Source organism: Typopeltis vanoorti, chromosome 6 (assembly GCF_054136105.1).
Source record: "Typopeltis vanoorti isolate ZY-2024b chromosome 6, IOZ_Tvanoo_1.0, whole genome shotgun sequence".
Taxonomy (NCBI): Eukaryota; Metazoa; Arthropoda; class Arachnida; order Uropygi; family Thelyphonidae; genus Typopeltis; species Typopeltis vanoorti.
In genome coordinates, this window is record NC_143554.1 from 124,084,088 (window position 1) to 124,101,680 (window position 17,593).

The following is a 17,593-nucleotide window of genomic DNA, read 5'->3' on the forward strand; positions in this document are numbered from 1 at the left end:
ATGCCTTTTGGTCTCTTGCGAAAGCCATTGGTCGCAGCTTTTGCCCTACACTACTCCCACCCCTATCATACCCAGATGGCTATGATTTTGCCATCTGGGTATGATAATCTCCTGACTGCACACTTTACCTCCAATGCACGCATAACTGACAATGCCCCAGTCATTCCAACTGCCCAACATACAATGCCCCCTGTATCCTTTTGGAAGAAAGAAATCATAAATCTGTTGGCAAAATTAGATGCAGAAAAGCTGCTGGCCCTGATGACATTCCTCCAATTTTCCTGAAGGTCTATGCAGCAGACGTGGCTCCTATTCTGTGCCATCAGTACACACTCTCTTACTACACTGATATATATTCCAAAGCCTGGAAATTGGCCTATATTCAACCCATTCCCAAAAAGGGTGACAAATCCTTGCCATCTAAATACCGCCCTATCTCACTCACCTGAATCCTATCTAAAGTAATGGAGAAAACCATGAATTCTCAACTCCTACTCTAACATGAAAGTACCGGGCTATTAAGCGACCGCCAGTACGAATTCCGTCGAAGCCCATCAACAGGTGACCTGCTCTCATATATCATCCATCTCTGAATCACAAGTAGTTGCACTCGACATCTCTAAAGCCTTTGACTGGGTCTGGAACAAAGGCTTACTAAACAAACTTTCATCATTTGGACTGTCTCACGACTTCTCCAGATGGATTGCCAGCTTCTTGTCTGGACGCAAACTATGTGTGATGGTAGATGGCTCCCTATCCTCCCACCATCGAACTAATGCTGGGGTCTCACAAGGTTGAGTTCTCTCACCGACTCTTCCTTCTATACATCAATGACCTACTTCCTACAGTTGACCTACAGTTGACATCCAACCCGATACACAGGTTTGCAGATGACAGCACATTGCACTCCTTCCTTTCATTTGATAAACCTTATCCTACACAACTAATTTCAACCGACAGAACATCAACCACAACTTCCCCAAATTCGGACCTCCATGACATCTTCCGATGGGGCTCAGATAACCTCTTCAGCTTCAAATCTAGTAAAACCAAGTTCTGTCTTATTTTCCACAAAAAAGAACCATTTTCTCCCAGTATTATTTTTGATAACACTCAAATTCCCAGACAAGATGAAATCTCTCTTCTCGGAATTATCGTGACATCAGGCCTCTCCTGGCATAAACACATCACAATCATTGCATCCACTGCTTCCAACAAACTAGGCTTTCTCTTTCGCTCAAGAGGTTTTCACTTCAAAACAGCTGTTAACCTTATACAAATCACAAATCCGCCCAGCTATCGAATACTGTCCTCACATTTAAAGTGGGGCAGCCTCAGAATGCTTGACTCCATACAGAGTAGAGCAATTAGACTGATAAATGATCCATCTCTTATCGAGGCACTCCCCCCCCCCCCCACTTTCACATAGACGTTTAGTCTCTGCAATTTGTATATTTTGCAAATATTTTCATGGAAAATGTTCATCTGAAACAACATCAATAACTCCCCCAATCTGTCTGAACCCACCTCCCAACATCCCTTCACAGTACACCTTGAAACCCTCAGAACAAGTTTCTTTTCCTCCTCCTTCATTACTGCTACTGCTGGACTGTGGAACACTCTTCCCCTGTTGTGTTTCCCAAGGAATACAATACACAGCCTTTTAAATCGAATGGAAACAAGTTTCTCCTTTCCCATCCCACTACCCATATACGGTACTAAAGTACTATAGGTTGACCAGCCAACCTCTCGTAAATAGGCCCAACATTAAAAAAATAAAAAAAAATTAAAAAAAAAGAGCGTGAACCTGCAGACATGTATATCAATATGAATATTTTATAAATGTGTAATTCAAAATGACACAAAAAGGCGCCTAACGACATCTCTCAATATTGTTACACGAAATCTGATCATTGATGTATACTGGCAGCTATTTAAAAATTGATAAAAATTAAGTAGATATTAAATCCTGAATTATTTCAAAGCCGAATAGAGAAACCATAAAAGTTTCGTATGAGACCAGAGAGCTTACGGGAATACACTCGCCGGTATTTACGAGTCGCCCTAGCCCGACCTTATAGGAGAGATGATCGCAGCCCAAGCGTTTATATATTCCGCTCCTATTGGTCCATTTTGAAAAGGTTTCACTGGTCTGACAGCTGTTTGAAACTGGTTGGTTTTCGTCAGAGACTAGGCAGAAACCTCAAGAGAGCAAAAACTCTAAGTACTAAGGAACTTGAAACATCGAACAGGTGTATTTTTCGTAAGCGAACTCTCGGTCGGTGCTTAAAAGTATTTACTAAAATAAAGAACCAAAAGGTTTCACTGGCTTAAAAGGCTTAATTTTTATAAACTTGTATCGACGAAGTGAAGTTTTTTGGCCCCTTTATTTTAGTAAATACTTTTTAAAAGATGTTACGTGTAATATTTATTATATTGTATTTAATAAGAAATTGTACTGCCTTTTTTTTCTTTATAAATGCATGAAATACATATTTTATAAATAAAAATCATTTATAAAAGAATTCTTGCAATTGAGAATAAAATATATTTTTAGAAACAAATTGCTCTGTGTTTCAATTCTGAACGGTTGCAGAGAAGCATATTTTAAAAATCGGGAAAATTTTGTATTTGATCTTTTCGCATTTATTTATTTATTTTAAATACAGCTCTTTGTAAAAAAAAAAAAAAAACTGTATTTAAAAATATAAAAATACATATAATAAACAGGTATGGTCAATATTAATAAATTACGAGAATCTGACTTGGGCATGGATGTTGTGATTGTCTGTGAAAATACTAGTGGTGGTGGTGGTGGGCAGTAGATGGCAGTAGTGTAGATGATGATGATGGTAGTTGAGGTTTGTTGTATTCCTCATGGGTTCACTTTAGTGAGTACGGGTATGGCAAACCTAAGGCACCTGATGCTGGACCATGCCTTACTTCATGTAATATACATTTGTTGTTACGATAAAGAAAGAGGCTATTTTTTTGGCGACATAAATTAAGTTAAGGGGGATAAAATCCCGTATTATTTTACAACCAGGTACGAAACTTTGAAACTCTTAGACTTTCATCTCCGAGTTTCGTACCCGGCTGTAAAATAATACGGGATTTACTATCCCCCTTAACTTAATACATTTGTTGTATTATCTATAGACTGGTACCTCATCTTCTTTCTTTGCTTCATTCTTCTCTTCTTGCTCCTTACCCTCCAATGCTATTAGAGTATTCCAGTGCTAGGAGTGAATCTTTCCTATCTTGCCATGTCATTTCGCCTTATGCAGTCACCGAAGGGAGCTAGCTAGCCCTAATAAGTGCCGGTCCCAATCCCCGGATAAATGGCGACGGTTGACGTTAGGAAGGGCATCATCCTGTGGTAAAACTTCACTGCCAGCTCTAACTATGATCAAATGAGTCGAAAAGAAAGTGATACAAGGGCTAGAGCGTACCCCTTAAGCGACGCTCACTCACATCGCCCTACAGCTGCGAGAAGTGGACGAGGGCTACCGCATCAAGGGCGGGTGCGGTTAAAGAGGCGAGCCCAGCAAGTGGAGAGAATATTGCGAGTGGGAACGTTGAATGTTGGAAGCATGACTGGAAGAGGAAGAGAGGTGACACATGATGAGGAAGAGGAAGTTGGACATTTTATGCGGGCAGGAGACAAGGTGGAAGGGGGAAAGGCGAAGGAACTAGGAGACAGGTATAAATCGTTCTATTCTGGAGCGAATAAAGAGGGAAGAAATGGTGTCAGAATTGTGGTGTGTGACAGAATGAAGGGCGAAGTACTGGAAGTGGGTAAGAGGAACGACAGGATCATTCGAATGAAACTGGGTCTTGGAGAAGAGCAAGTGGTCGTCTTATGTGTATATGCCCCACAAGTTGGTATAGCAGAAGAGAAAGATGAATTCTGGAACGTGCTAGATGAAGAAATGAGGGAACTGGAAGAAAACGAGATGGAGACTTCAACGGACACATAGGCACACAGAATAGGAACTGTGAAAGGATGCATGGCGGCCATGGAGTGGGAATAATGAACCAGGAAGGAGAGAGGATTTTGGACTTCACAGTGGCGTTTGATCTGGAAAATTTGAACTCCTTTTTCTGTAAGAGGGAAGAGCATTTGATAACATTTAGAAGTGGCAACAACAGTACACAGATTGACTACATTTCAACTAGAAAACATCTTAAGGCAGTAACAAATTGTAAGGTAATCCCAATAGATCAAATGGAGCAGCAACACCTGCTGCTGTGCGCAGACTTTAAAATAAGGTCGAAGATAAGAACCTTTGGAAGCCATGAGAGGAAGACAATTAAGTGGTTTCGCTTAAAAGAACAGAATGTGAGGAATCGTTTTAGTGAGAAGGTGTTAGAGAGGATTTCAAGATGGACTAGAAAGTATACATGACTGGTGGAAACATAATTCAAAAGCAATTCTAAACTGTGCAGTTGAGGTGCTTGGTGAAACATCCAGAAAGATTAGAGAGCAGAAGGAGGATTGGTGGTGGAATAATAATGTAGAAGAAGCAGTGATGGCTAAGAGGAAGGCAAAGAAGAATTGGGACGAGTCAAGAAAGGATGAGGAGAGAGAGAGAGAGTACAGAGAGAAAAAGCGAGAAGCCAAGAGAGTTGTTGCACAGGCGAATGCCATATCAAGACCTCCATGATCAATTAGAAAGAAAGGAAGGACAGAGAAAGATTTATCGATTGGCAAAATGTAGAAATAAGGCATCAAAGGACATCGTACATGTGAGGCAGATCAATGACTCTGGAGGAAAGGTATTAAGGAGGGATGTGGATATAAGAAACAGATGCAGAATATACTTTGAAGGGCATTTGAATGAATGAAATCCAAGGAATCACAGAGATGGGGAGTCGTATGAGGGGATGGTGTAGAACATTAGTAGAGTGGAACTGAAGGAGGCCAAAAAGTGGATGAAGAATGGAAAATCGGTCGCTCCTGACGGAATTCCATGGAGGCATGGAAGACACTGGGGGATGAGGGAATTGTCTTTGCTGCGGTACCTGTTAATAAAAGGTCCCGCAGCATAAAAGTTATATTTTTCTGTTTGTCAACAGGAAAATATACCCGAGGAATGGAGGGAGAGTACTCTTGTCTCCATCTACAAGAGTAAAGGGGATGCACAAGACTGTAAGAATTATAGAGAAATAAAGTTGATGTCCCACACAATGAAAATCCTAGAGAGGATTATTGATGGAAGACTGTGAAAGGAGGGGAAGATTGCAAAGGAACAATTTGGCTTTATGCCTAGTCGATCGACGACAGATGATATCTTTGGGTTACGGAAGATGATGTAAAAGTTTCGAGAGAAGCAACGGTAGCTACATCTGGTATTTATTGATCTAGAGAAAGCGTATGATAGATCGCCAAGCCAAGAAGTCTGGAGGTGTTTGAGGGAGAAGATGGTACCAGAGAAATATGTCAGGTTGGCGCAGGAGATGTACAGAAATGTGAAGACAAGAGTGTGGACCTGCCTGGAAGAGACAGAAAGTTTTCCAGTGACAGTAGGCTTGCATCAAGAGTGAGCATTAAGTCCATTCCTGTTTAATATTTTGATGGAGGTAGTGACGGAGGAGGTGAGGAAGACGTGCTCGGACTATGTTGTATGCAGATGTCATCGTGCTTTGTGCAGAATCAAGAGAAGAAGTGGCAGCTAAACTGGAAAGTTGGAGCAAAGTACTGGAAGAGAGAGAGAGGTATGAGACTGAGCAAAAGTAAGACAGAGTATATGTGTTGCAAATTGGATGGCAGCCAGGGGACGGATCAGGAGTTGGAAGGAAATGTCATGAGGAAAGTCAGTGATTTTAGATACTTAAGTTCAACAATGAAAGAGGATGGTAAGGAGGAGAAGGAAGTGGGATGCAGGATGGAGGAACTGGAGAGAGATTAATATTGTTAATCTCTCTCCAGTAAATTGTAAATAATGTGACCAGCTATGAAAACTGTGACCCTGAGGGAAAATAACATCAGCAGGATGGAGGTAGCAGAGATAACAATGCTTAGGTGAGTGTGTGGCTTGACTATGTAAGGGGAACGGTGAAAGTCAGGAACTTAGGAGCAAAGATAGGAGGGAGATTGTGGAGAAGGACTTGAGGATGAAGAACTTGTATGTGGCTACAGCCCAAGACAGGAGGTTGTAGAGGAGACTCACTAAAAACAGCTACTCTACTTAAGTGAGACAAGCTGCAGAAGAAGAAGCTGCGATTCGTTGTAGCTTGTGGATTGAATGGTGGAGACGGGTACACATAGAGTAGGTGACCTCCCTCGATGAGTCCTTGGAGGTGTCACGTATTTATAATAATAATAACAACAATTCATGCAGAGAAACCAACACAATCATTCCTTCTTCTCTTTCTGCCGCCTTACTAATCTGACATTCTCTTTTTACAAAATATCAAGACATTTCATTTGAAATGAAATGAATGATCCTACATATACTTGCTGATAAAACATATTTGTGATATTTGTAAAACCACAAATATGTTTTTGTTCTATCTGAAATAAACGAAAAATTTTGTTATTTTCATTAGAATGATAACAAGTACATGTACGTTTCTGTTATATTTTATGTCACTGTGGCTGTTCAACACTTAGAGCAATGTTTTATTTATTGTTTTTATTGTACCTGCAGCTCCCTCTCATAAAACTGACTCATTAGTAATAAAGTAAAATGAATTTCGGTATTTTCTTGGTTATTTTCAATAAACATTACGTCATATCTGGGTTATATATTCTTAATTCTCTCAAGGTATTGACCAAATTATTAATTATTCCATTGTGAATGCAGTAAAAATAGCATTAAAATGGAAACATTAGAGAAAATATTTCTGGCAATGGTAATATTTTTCTTTTATGAAGTGTCAGGAGAAACAACAAAAATCAAAGGCGCTCACGCATAAACATTAAACCACTTTCACGTTCATCCAAAGATGTATACCCCAGTTAAATATAAAAACAGCGAAGGAGGAAAAAAGCAAGCAAAATGGGACAACTTAAATGAAACCTGCTTTTTTTTTTTTTTGTTTTGTTTTTTTCTTTTTCCACTATTATTTCTCGTGAACTAAGTGGCGTGTGGCGATCTAGTATTCCAATTGAGAACCGCTTGTTTTAAAGAATACAGACGATTATACAATGTAGAGAAAACATACCATATAGATATGATGTACTTGCATTGGCAATGCACTTTATACGTACCTTATAGACCTCGCACCTTACTCGGAACTGTACAATTGCATAGTATAGTTCAGAATTATACAATTTCATAAATATATCTGTAGTTTATCTTCCAAACAAGAGATGGCGCCATAGCTAGTAATTTATTACAGCATCATGAGGGCCTGATTTAGATTTTTTGAAAATCATAAAATAAATTAAAATAAAATTAATTAATTAATTAGGGCTTGTAGAACCAGAAATGATTTATTTATTTGTTTACTAACACCAGAAGAATTCGAAATAATGGTATCAAAATTGTTGCATTGATTGAATTTATCAAAAAAAATAATAAAAAATTAAAAAAAATCAGCTAACGCCTTTTATTCTCATATAGCAGTGGTGATCAACCTTTGTTACTACGCGAGCTACTTTTCTATAAAAAGTTATTCGGCGATCTACTCTCTTTTATAGATCACGTTCCCCCAACCTGATATCTCATTTTGCACAAATAAACAACTAAAAATAAACAACTAAAAAAAATAAACAACTAAAAAAAAAATACACAACTAAAAACTTTATTTGTGTATTTAAAAATTTATTTATCACTTAAATATTTTAATACAACAAATATTTTAATACAACAAAAAATAACAAATATATTGGAATAAAATATTTATTTCTCTATTTTGGAAAACCAAAGTTAGAAAAAAAAAAAAAAAAAACAAGTTACAGGAAATGCTGGTTGATTAAAAAAAAAAAGTTAATGTGGAATTGGCATTGTTTGGACCTCGAAATATTTTCATGGTCAAGTGGCCAATCGCAGACAATCATCCAAATGATCATTTGTAATTTGGTTTCTTAATTGATTTTTTATGACGCTCATATTTGAAAAAGCGGATTCTGACAAATATGTCGATCCGAAACACGACAGAAGTTTTGCGCAATATCAGTTAATATTGAGAATTTTTCATGTGCATACTTCTAAATGACTTCATTGTTTATTGATTTTAAATGTAAACTATTCTGAATGTTTATTATCTCAAGTTCTACTTCAGCTTGGTTTATATCAAACAGCCCACTAATTTTATTTGAAATTTCTGTGATGTTCAAGTTTTCTTGAAATGGATTATTGATAAAAGATACAATCATTTCCGTTTTATTAAAATCTTTAAATCTTGAATTTATTTCTTCCTCAACTAATTCTATTTCATGAATAAATTCTTTTAAATCATAGCGAAGCATTTCTTGATTTTGTTCAAAAAAATTTAATAAATATGGGAGATGTCTAAATTCGCGGTCATTTATATTTTTCTTTAATAAAAGTAAGTATTGTTGGAAAGTTTTTATTGAACTTAACATGTCAATTAAATTTTTATCTCTACCTTTTAACTCTAATTTTAAATTGCTTAATTTCGTACAGAAATCTACTAAAAATGCCAAGTGTATCAACCATCTTTTATCACTCAATTGTGGATAAATATCTCCTTTTTCATCAAGAAAAATTTTTATATAGTTAATTAATACATAAGAAATCTTTCTAAAAATTGACTTCTGGTGAGCCAGCGAACATTATTGTACAACAGAAGCTCCCTATCATCATCTGCCTGTAATTTAAATAACCTCCGTTGCAGGGCTTTTCGTCGGACAGAATTTACAATTTTAATTGTAATATTCAAAACATCTTTTGTTTAATCTTATACTACACAGTACTTGTTGGTGAATAATACAGTGGTACGTTAAAAAATCTGGATATTTCTCATCGTTTTTACATAATGAAATGAAGCCTGATTTATTACCTATCATTGCAGGAGCACCATCAGTAGTAATAGACACAAGTTTAGAAAGCGGAAGTTTGTGTTGTTTCACAAATTCATCAAATGCCGAAAAAATGTCTTCTCCCCTACTCCTTCCCAATAATGGTATAATTTTCAAAAGTTCTTCTTTACGTGAATAATCTTGAAATACCATGCGAATAAATACCATTAACTGAGCAATATCAGTGAAGTCGTTTGATTCATCAAAATGTAATGAAAACGCAACACACTGGTGAATGTCTGACATTAACCTGGCCTGGAATCTTTTCTCCGGTAATTGGAATTCTTCCTTTCGGCAATTTGAAACCTTGTCTGCGGCCTAGAAGTAGTCTCTCTCTAGCGACGTCTCGAACCGAGAAGGTCCTTTCTGGAAGCGGGAAACTCCTCTCTCAAGCAACGTGGATCCGGGCAGCCTCTCTCTCTCTCTCTCTCTCTGACGGCGACTCTGGACCAGGCGGCCTCCTCTCTGACAGCAATTCTGGAACCTGGACCCTCTTCTACTTGCTTCAGTCCCTTTTTGTTAGGCCTCCCCTGAGACCTCGCATGAAGTTTGGCAACCCCCAAAGAATCGGTATGAGTCTTTCATCTTAAGTTTCAAGTTCGGCACGCCTTTTGTTCTCCTCTGCTTTCTTTTGATTGTGAGTTGCCGCCATCGGAAAGTTGTTTGAACTCTTTCTGACTGACTTCGGAGATGTTTACACTTAGAGCCTGCATCCCTTTCTCATACATACAAGTTTCAATAACAATCTTTCTAATGCTGCCATGTACAGCTTCGGCGACAAAAACAGTGCCTTTGTTTTTAACACTCTAACATATTCTTATTAAAGTAGTATATACAGTTAGCTGCAAAAGAGTTATTTACTAAAACATCTAATACAAACTATACCGAGACAAACAAAGTTTATTTTTTTACAATATTCACATGGGACTTAACCTAAGTAAAAAATCGATGCAATGTGCTTTGGAATATTTAATATTTAAGCTACAATCGAGTTTTTACACTTTGCTTATAATCGTATTCACTCTGCTCGCTGTTTGACTTCCACTGATCCAAATTAATTCATTTACCAGGACTTATAATAAAATTACTGATTTGACAATTTTAACGAAAAATAAATAAACAATAACAATACACTTAAAGAGAATTAAAAATAGTACAAAATAATGATAAATAAAATATTATGTTTTCAGTTTTAATTAAAATTGTAAGTAAGGAGGAATACACAAGAGATCGACCAAAAATCGCTCCGTGATCGACCGGTTCGATCGCGATCGACGGGTTGAACACCCCTGCTGTAGAGTAAGATCCATGGATTATATAAGACACTCTGTAACATAAAGAAATCACATGCAAAAGCATGATGGTTCAGAAAATCAATTCCAAATATTGGATTAGAGGATTAGATTTTCCGAATCCTCTAATCCAAATATTTGGAATAGAGGATTCTGGAAGAACTATTAATGGATGACAGGCTTTCAAAGGAAAATAAAGGATTGAAATAAATTTCTTATTCCAATATGCCCTTTAGTATACTTAATTGGATAACTTTAAACTGAATAGTCTTTTGGAATTAGAGTTTTAATTTTGTTAAACCAACGATAAGAAATGAGTGAAATATGTGAGCTTGTGTCTAGTAAAATTTCATATTTCATAGTTTCAATAAATCCTTGTAGAACTATCAAAGGATTTATTGAATCCTTTATTAAATAAAGGATTATTTCCATTAGCATAAGGAGCTAATACTACATCAAACCCTTTCAGGGTTTCAGCTGCCTTTAGCTTTACCCATGTGTCTAATGAGAAATTCAACATTTCTGTCCTTCCCAATATGATACTGGAATCACAATTATTTCCAATGATTCCTATATTATGAGATTTCTTGTGTTGAAAACAAAGCTTATCCCTAACACAACAGTCTTTAGTAAAATCACCAGTTTTAATGCGTCTAAAACATCTTGGAATATATCTCTTTTGAGAAGTTTTGATTTTTTTCTGTCAATACTGTTGGATTTTCAAGATAATGATTGGTTACCTGGCGGAGAATTCTTGGATATTGTTAAAATCAGATCATCTTAAACGGAAGTTCCTGTCCTTTCATGATTGTTCTCTGCTGTCTTTCTAATTCTTCACTAAGAAATATTTTTAGTTCCTCTAATTTTACCAAATTACGTGAAAAATCACTTAATTTGGCTTCAGATTCTGAAATATCTTCAGTTATATTTAGAGAAATGTCATTAGACTCTTTCTTTTTCTCAGCACATTTTCATTTTTGAAACTTCCCTTTCCTCACTTTATCTGTAGCCATTGTGTTAAGAGAATAAGTTTCATTCTACTGAAAAGAGTTTACCTGCTTATTGTTGGTGCAATGAAATATATCTGTAGGTCTCACCCCCCCCCTTTCTCTAACAAGCTGAAAACACTGATCAAGGTTTTTTTCTTTCGTGCTGTTAATTTCAAATTGCCTGTAAGGCCATGCCCAAATTGTTTACATAACTGCCATTACGTGGGAGATTTGTCATTAAATCCATGATCAATGCTGAAACATCTGTGAAACAACTCTGATACCGACTCCCTATTACCTTGAATGCAGCCTTGAATGCAGTGATGAATTTTCCAGATGTTAGGATCCAACTCTCTCACACTTGAAAATTCGGATATTAGGAACCGTTTGAAGGATACATAATTGTCAGTGTCTCTTAATAAAGGGGATGTACTTAAGAGCGTTTTGGCTCCCCCCCAGTAATTTATTACAAGTATAATTAACAAAAGGAATTTTATCTGCATATATAAAAATATTTCTACGTTCTCATTAGTATCACTGAGAAAGAAGGTATTTCCAAGTTTAGAATAATTAATCAAAAATTTCTCGTCCTTAATTGAAGAAGTCCGCGCGGTTAGCCCAGTGGTTATGCACTTCGTAACCACATGCCTGGGGAAGGAGTGTCCTAAGTTCGATTCCCGTCTACGACGTGAGGAGCTTAAGGATTTCCTCAGTCATTGCCAAGTTAGCCGATCTTGGGCGTGGATCGGAAGGTTTTTTCTCCCCAGTTAATCATAGGGTTTTTCATCCCGCAAACAGGCAAACCGGCCTCCTGAACACACACGGATACAGTCATGGATATTGCTCTTAGGGGGATGCAGCAGAGAAGTGGCGAACCGGCTGCATTAATACGCCAGTAACCCCTCATTAGGAGGGGACTCAACCCGTCCTAGACTGAAGAGAAGGATAGAGAGAATTGAAGAAACGTCACTTAGAAGAACTGCTTTCTCCTGTAGAAAGCAGTTCTTGTAAGTTTTACTTGAGTCAAAATTACTTTCTGGAGTCTAAAATAAAGTTGTCAAAAATGATGCTGATAGTCGACTTCTTATTTTCTATTATCACCTCATCAGCTCAGCTTTTAAAAATCTATCAGCTACGCCATTTTTGTTATATCTCTAGAGTTCAGTTCAATGTAGTTTAGTGCAATGAATTTTAACGTTGTTTCTTTAGAATCCCGAAAATTACTGACTCGTGTAAACATTAAAAAATATTTTTCATGAAACTGAAACACTACACATTTTATACAAAATTACCTAAAGAACTATAAAAGTATATGGTCCAAGGCCTTCTAAAATAAGTCAACACTTTATCGATTTCTTTATCTTAAAGAATAAAATCAATAACTATTGGCTCGGTTTATAAATGGTTTGTTTAATATATGCTTATTCAAGTACCAGGGTAAACAATGTTTTTACAACATATTTCCAAAAACAAATTAGTCAGTTTGAATGTTACGCCTTTTCTGAAAGCATAAAAGTAGCTCTTTACTTCAATGGGATCTTTTATTTTTTTATTTTCTTATTTGGCATTTTTTTCCCCAATCATTCTCCTGTTTCACTGCTTATAATTAAAAGTGCCCCACGCAGTTCAGTGTGACGCAGAAATCAATAAATTTTTTACCACAGTAAGACAGATTCTTCTATTTCATAAACAACATATAAGTAGGACTCTTCATGTTAAGCCATTTTATAGTACCAGGTTTTACTCATTTCCATCGCCTTATCCATTAGAATAACAAATAAACGCAGCGACCTTGAGGCAAAAAACGAAACTTTCATATAGTGTTTCTTCAAAAAGTTGGATTAGAACATCTACTCAAATACCTTATTATATTTAATGATAATCACTCGTTGACTATCTCGACTCCACCAGTTTAAAGATTCACAACGGTACAATTCCTCTTCGGGAATGTTCTATTAATATTCTCCCAACTGACACGTTTTCTTAAAATGTTCCTAAAAACAAAATTCTCTGGTCGGTGTTCTCTTTCCTTTCCTATTTTTCATCTGTTACTTTGGTACCGAACGCCATCTATGTCCTCTGACAATCACCCATCAACCTCTTCGGTGAGCATGCGCATTGCATGTGAATTGCAAGCTTGAAGTTATCATCTTCATAACGCTGATTACGGATATACACCATATTGGTTTGTTCCAGTCTCATTATTATTATTATTATGTAACACCTCTAGGGAGTCCAAAGACTCATCGAGGGATAGTGTGCCAACAGTATCGAATGATTTATCCCCTTCCAACTATTAACCAAGCTCAAACTTGCTTATCTTTTTTCGTGAGCCATCAGTAGCAGAGGCTCTACCAATCGACCAGCCTTTGCTCCATCTAATATCTTTTTTTTGAAGTCTACTCAGCCTTCTTTTTCCAATTGGTTTATATTTCATTATTTGTTTAGGATATCTGGTGTTGGCCATTCGGTTTACATGTTCTATCCAATTTTGTTTATAATTGTTTAGTTTTTCTTTTATTGATGTTGTTTTTAGTTCTTTTAAAATATCTTCATTCCTTTTTTGGTCGACTAATGTGTATTTCACAGTTCTTCTCATGAATCTCATTTCACTTGTTTTATTCTTTGTTTTATTTGTTTATTTATTGCCCAAATTTCGCTGGAGTATAATAATATGGGCATTGTTAAAGTAGTACTTATATTTTCAAGCATGTTTCTTTTTGTACTATATTTGGATTGAGTGTTCTATTTATCAGGCCTATAATTTTTAAAATTCTCAAGTTTTTAATTTTATGTCTTTTTCTCCTTCATATGATATTTCACATCTAAGGTAACCTAAAGTATTTATCTGTTCTTATTTTCTTATTAATAACTATTTTAATTCTTAAATTTGTCCAAGAAATACCATTGTTTTAGTTTTATCTATGAATATTTTCATTCAAACCCTATATCCATCCCCATCTGCTCCAGTTTACTGATTAGGGTTCCATGTGGTATCCTGTCAAAGGCCTTGGCAAGGTCCAGTAGTATCACTGTAAACCCATTATCCCTATCCAGTTCAGCCGTCACTGTGTTATAAAACGTGAGCAAGTTACTGAGGCATGATCTACCCTTCACAAAACCATGTTGTCCCCCATACAATATCCCGTTTTCATCTATCCAATCCTGTATTCTTTCCTTGACTAATTTCTCCAAGACCTTGACAACGATTCCTGATATGCTAATCGGTCGGTAATTTACGACAGCAGTCTTGGAACCTCCTTTATGCAGTGGAACTACATAAAGGATACTCAAATTAAACAAAATGGTCAAGGGTACTGACAATTCTTTAGCCGCTTCACTTACGACACGAGCTGGTATACCATCCAATCTCACAGATGTATTAACATTCAGGGTTTGCAATAGACTACTCACCTCCACTTCATTTAACACAATTCCCATATAATCTATTGGTTCATTCATTTCTGCAATGTCACCACCTGGAAGATATATTCTTGCAAAGTGCTCGCTCAGTAATTCAACTATATCAGCTGATTCAATTACCTCCCTACCATCGGCATTCTTTAAAATCATTCTGCCATATACATTTTTTCTTTTACTTGCAACATATCGAAAAAATTGTTTAGGATTCTCTTGAGCCTGCATGGCCAATGTTCTTTCGTAATATTTTTTTGCTTTTCTTACCGCACTCGTTACCCTTCTGGCCTGCGCTTTATACCGTTCATGTGCCTGTCAGTCACCTTTCTCCTTAAATTCCCTCCATAGTTGTTTCTTTTTTTGCAGCTCAAGCTTAATGGTGTTATTCATCCATTTAACCCCTACTTGATTTATTACTTGGACTCTAGGTATACAGTCAGCCATTGCTTCATGCAAACACTTCTTAACCACCTCCCATGCACTATCAACTTCTAGCCCTTGCAGTACATGCCATGGCACTGAAACCAATCAAACTCCTAAGCTTGTCATACTTACCACCCCGATAATTCCACATGTACCCTGTCTTAATTGTAAATTCCGCACCTTTAGCCACCTCCCAAGTCAAGACCCTATAATCACTCTCACCAATTGGTGGCAATGTGGTCATATTAGTTACAGCCAAATAACCGCATAAAATCCAATTCCTTCCTCCTGTATGTCTTCTCTTCACTCCAATCAATGCTATCATAGTTGAAATCTCCCATAATAATTACCCTCCTTCCACTCATTTCTTCTATTTGCTTGTGCATAATATCTCCACCATCTTTTCCATCACCTGATCTATAGCAGCACCAAATGGCCTCAAATATGCTCTTTTGTCTATCCTGCAATTCAACTTCTATTCTCCTTGGCTGCAGCTCATCAGCTATCAACAATACTCCCCCCCCCCATTTTATTCTCCCTGTCATTCCTAAACACACTATACCCATCATATTCAATCTCACTAGCTATATCATCTACAGTCAGCCATGTTTCACTAATGCTAATAACCTGTGGTCTCGAAGTGCCAACCAAGGCCAAAAATTGTTCCTTCTTGTTTCTAATACTCCTAGCATTAGTGTACATGAATTGCAGACCCCCATTAGCCCCATCCCTACCTTGATGCCTTATACTAACTATCCCCTTCTGATTTGTTGTCCTTATTTGCTCGGGAATATTATACTCATTCATACACTCAACTGCCTCCCTAAGGTCTGCATATCTACTCCCCCCCCCCTTAATAAATCTAGTTTCCCTGATTCCGCACATCCACTTCATTCAACAACACTTTTTCAAGTCTCCTTACACCGAATCCATTCAAATGCAAACCATCCATCTTATATAGATCCTTTCGCCCATCGAACTCACTCCACATGTCCACAAATTCCACATTACTCGTCATGCATAACCCATGCATAAAGTCATTTGCAATTGTGGCCCTCCTTCTAAACACTTCACTGTAGTACTGTGGCAAAAGACTAATCATTCTAACTCTCTCACTCTTTTATTTTGCCATCTCAAACAATTCATTCAGGTACTCTATCATTTCCATTTTATCTTCTTTCAAATCATTCGTACCTGCCACAACTATCATTTCTTTCACCCTTTCCTTTTGCTCTCTAATAGATTCAGTTACATCCTTTATGGTCAAACCAGGTTGGTACGATTTTGTCAAATCTTCTACTAACATACCTAGCACTAACGAATCTCCATACAGCACTCGCTCCTTCATTTTATTTACGTTCACAATCATACTCTTATTTTTCCTATCATACTTTTTATTATTGGCTGGTACACTCGGTTGACATTTGTGCATACGCTCTAGTTGCCGATTTGCTCTACGTATCGCTCAACTCAACAACGCGATCTCACTCATTGTATCTATCTCATCTTTTTTATTAACTGTTAAACCATTAATTTCCTCTGTATTAATACCATCATTCACACTTTCTACATTCACGCCCTTACAGTTCTCTGGTACAACCTTGCCAATTCTTATCATATCGCTATTTTCTACATTCTGAAATTTGACAAAATATCACACTCACGACCCGAAATACACTTTAATTCCCCATTTTCCTTACATTTTCTACACACATTCACTCTATTATCATCATCTAACTATACTCCAACCGCTCTCCGCAAAGCGTACATTTCACAGATAGTACACTGAATAAACTCATATATATTACAGTTATTGGACAAAGATGGCGAACCATTATTACTAGCCGCCATTTTCCTTTTTACGGGAGCCATGTGCTCGCTTATATCGTATTTTATCAAATTAATAATTGAAACGCCAAAAACACACAAACAGACACACTAAGATACGCATAGCAAACAAAACTACGTAACATTCAAGCAAAATTGGTCAATGATAACTTAAAATAACACTTATCTTATCTTATTAGGAGCTCTCAAGAAACTGTTGTTTATATGCAGTTTGCGCCAGTAGTAGAGTGTTCGTAGTGCTTATCGTGTTTACTTCGTCTCTTTAAATATTTGGACATTATAATTAAAGGATTTAATTGTAATGTCCAAAAATTGTAAATCCATTCCTTTAATTACAATTAAAGGAATTACATTAAAGCCGCCACTGATCATTATTAATTCATAATATATATATACTGTGGTAGTTACCGATAAGGATTTCGTTTGTTATTGACAACGAGAATGCTCGTAAATTCTTGATAAATTTCAGTTTTAAAATTCATCTGCTTGTAAAATTAATATCATCTCTTTAACAGCGAGAAGGAGTTAAAGTGTGCCGACCTGATGAAAATTGGAGACAATTTCATTATCACAGTTAGTTTGCAGAGAGATATAAAAATCCGTCGTAATCATAAATGCTTTTGATAACTAAG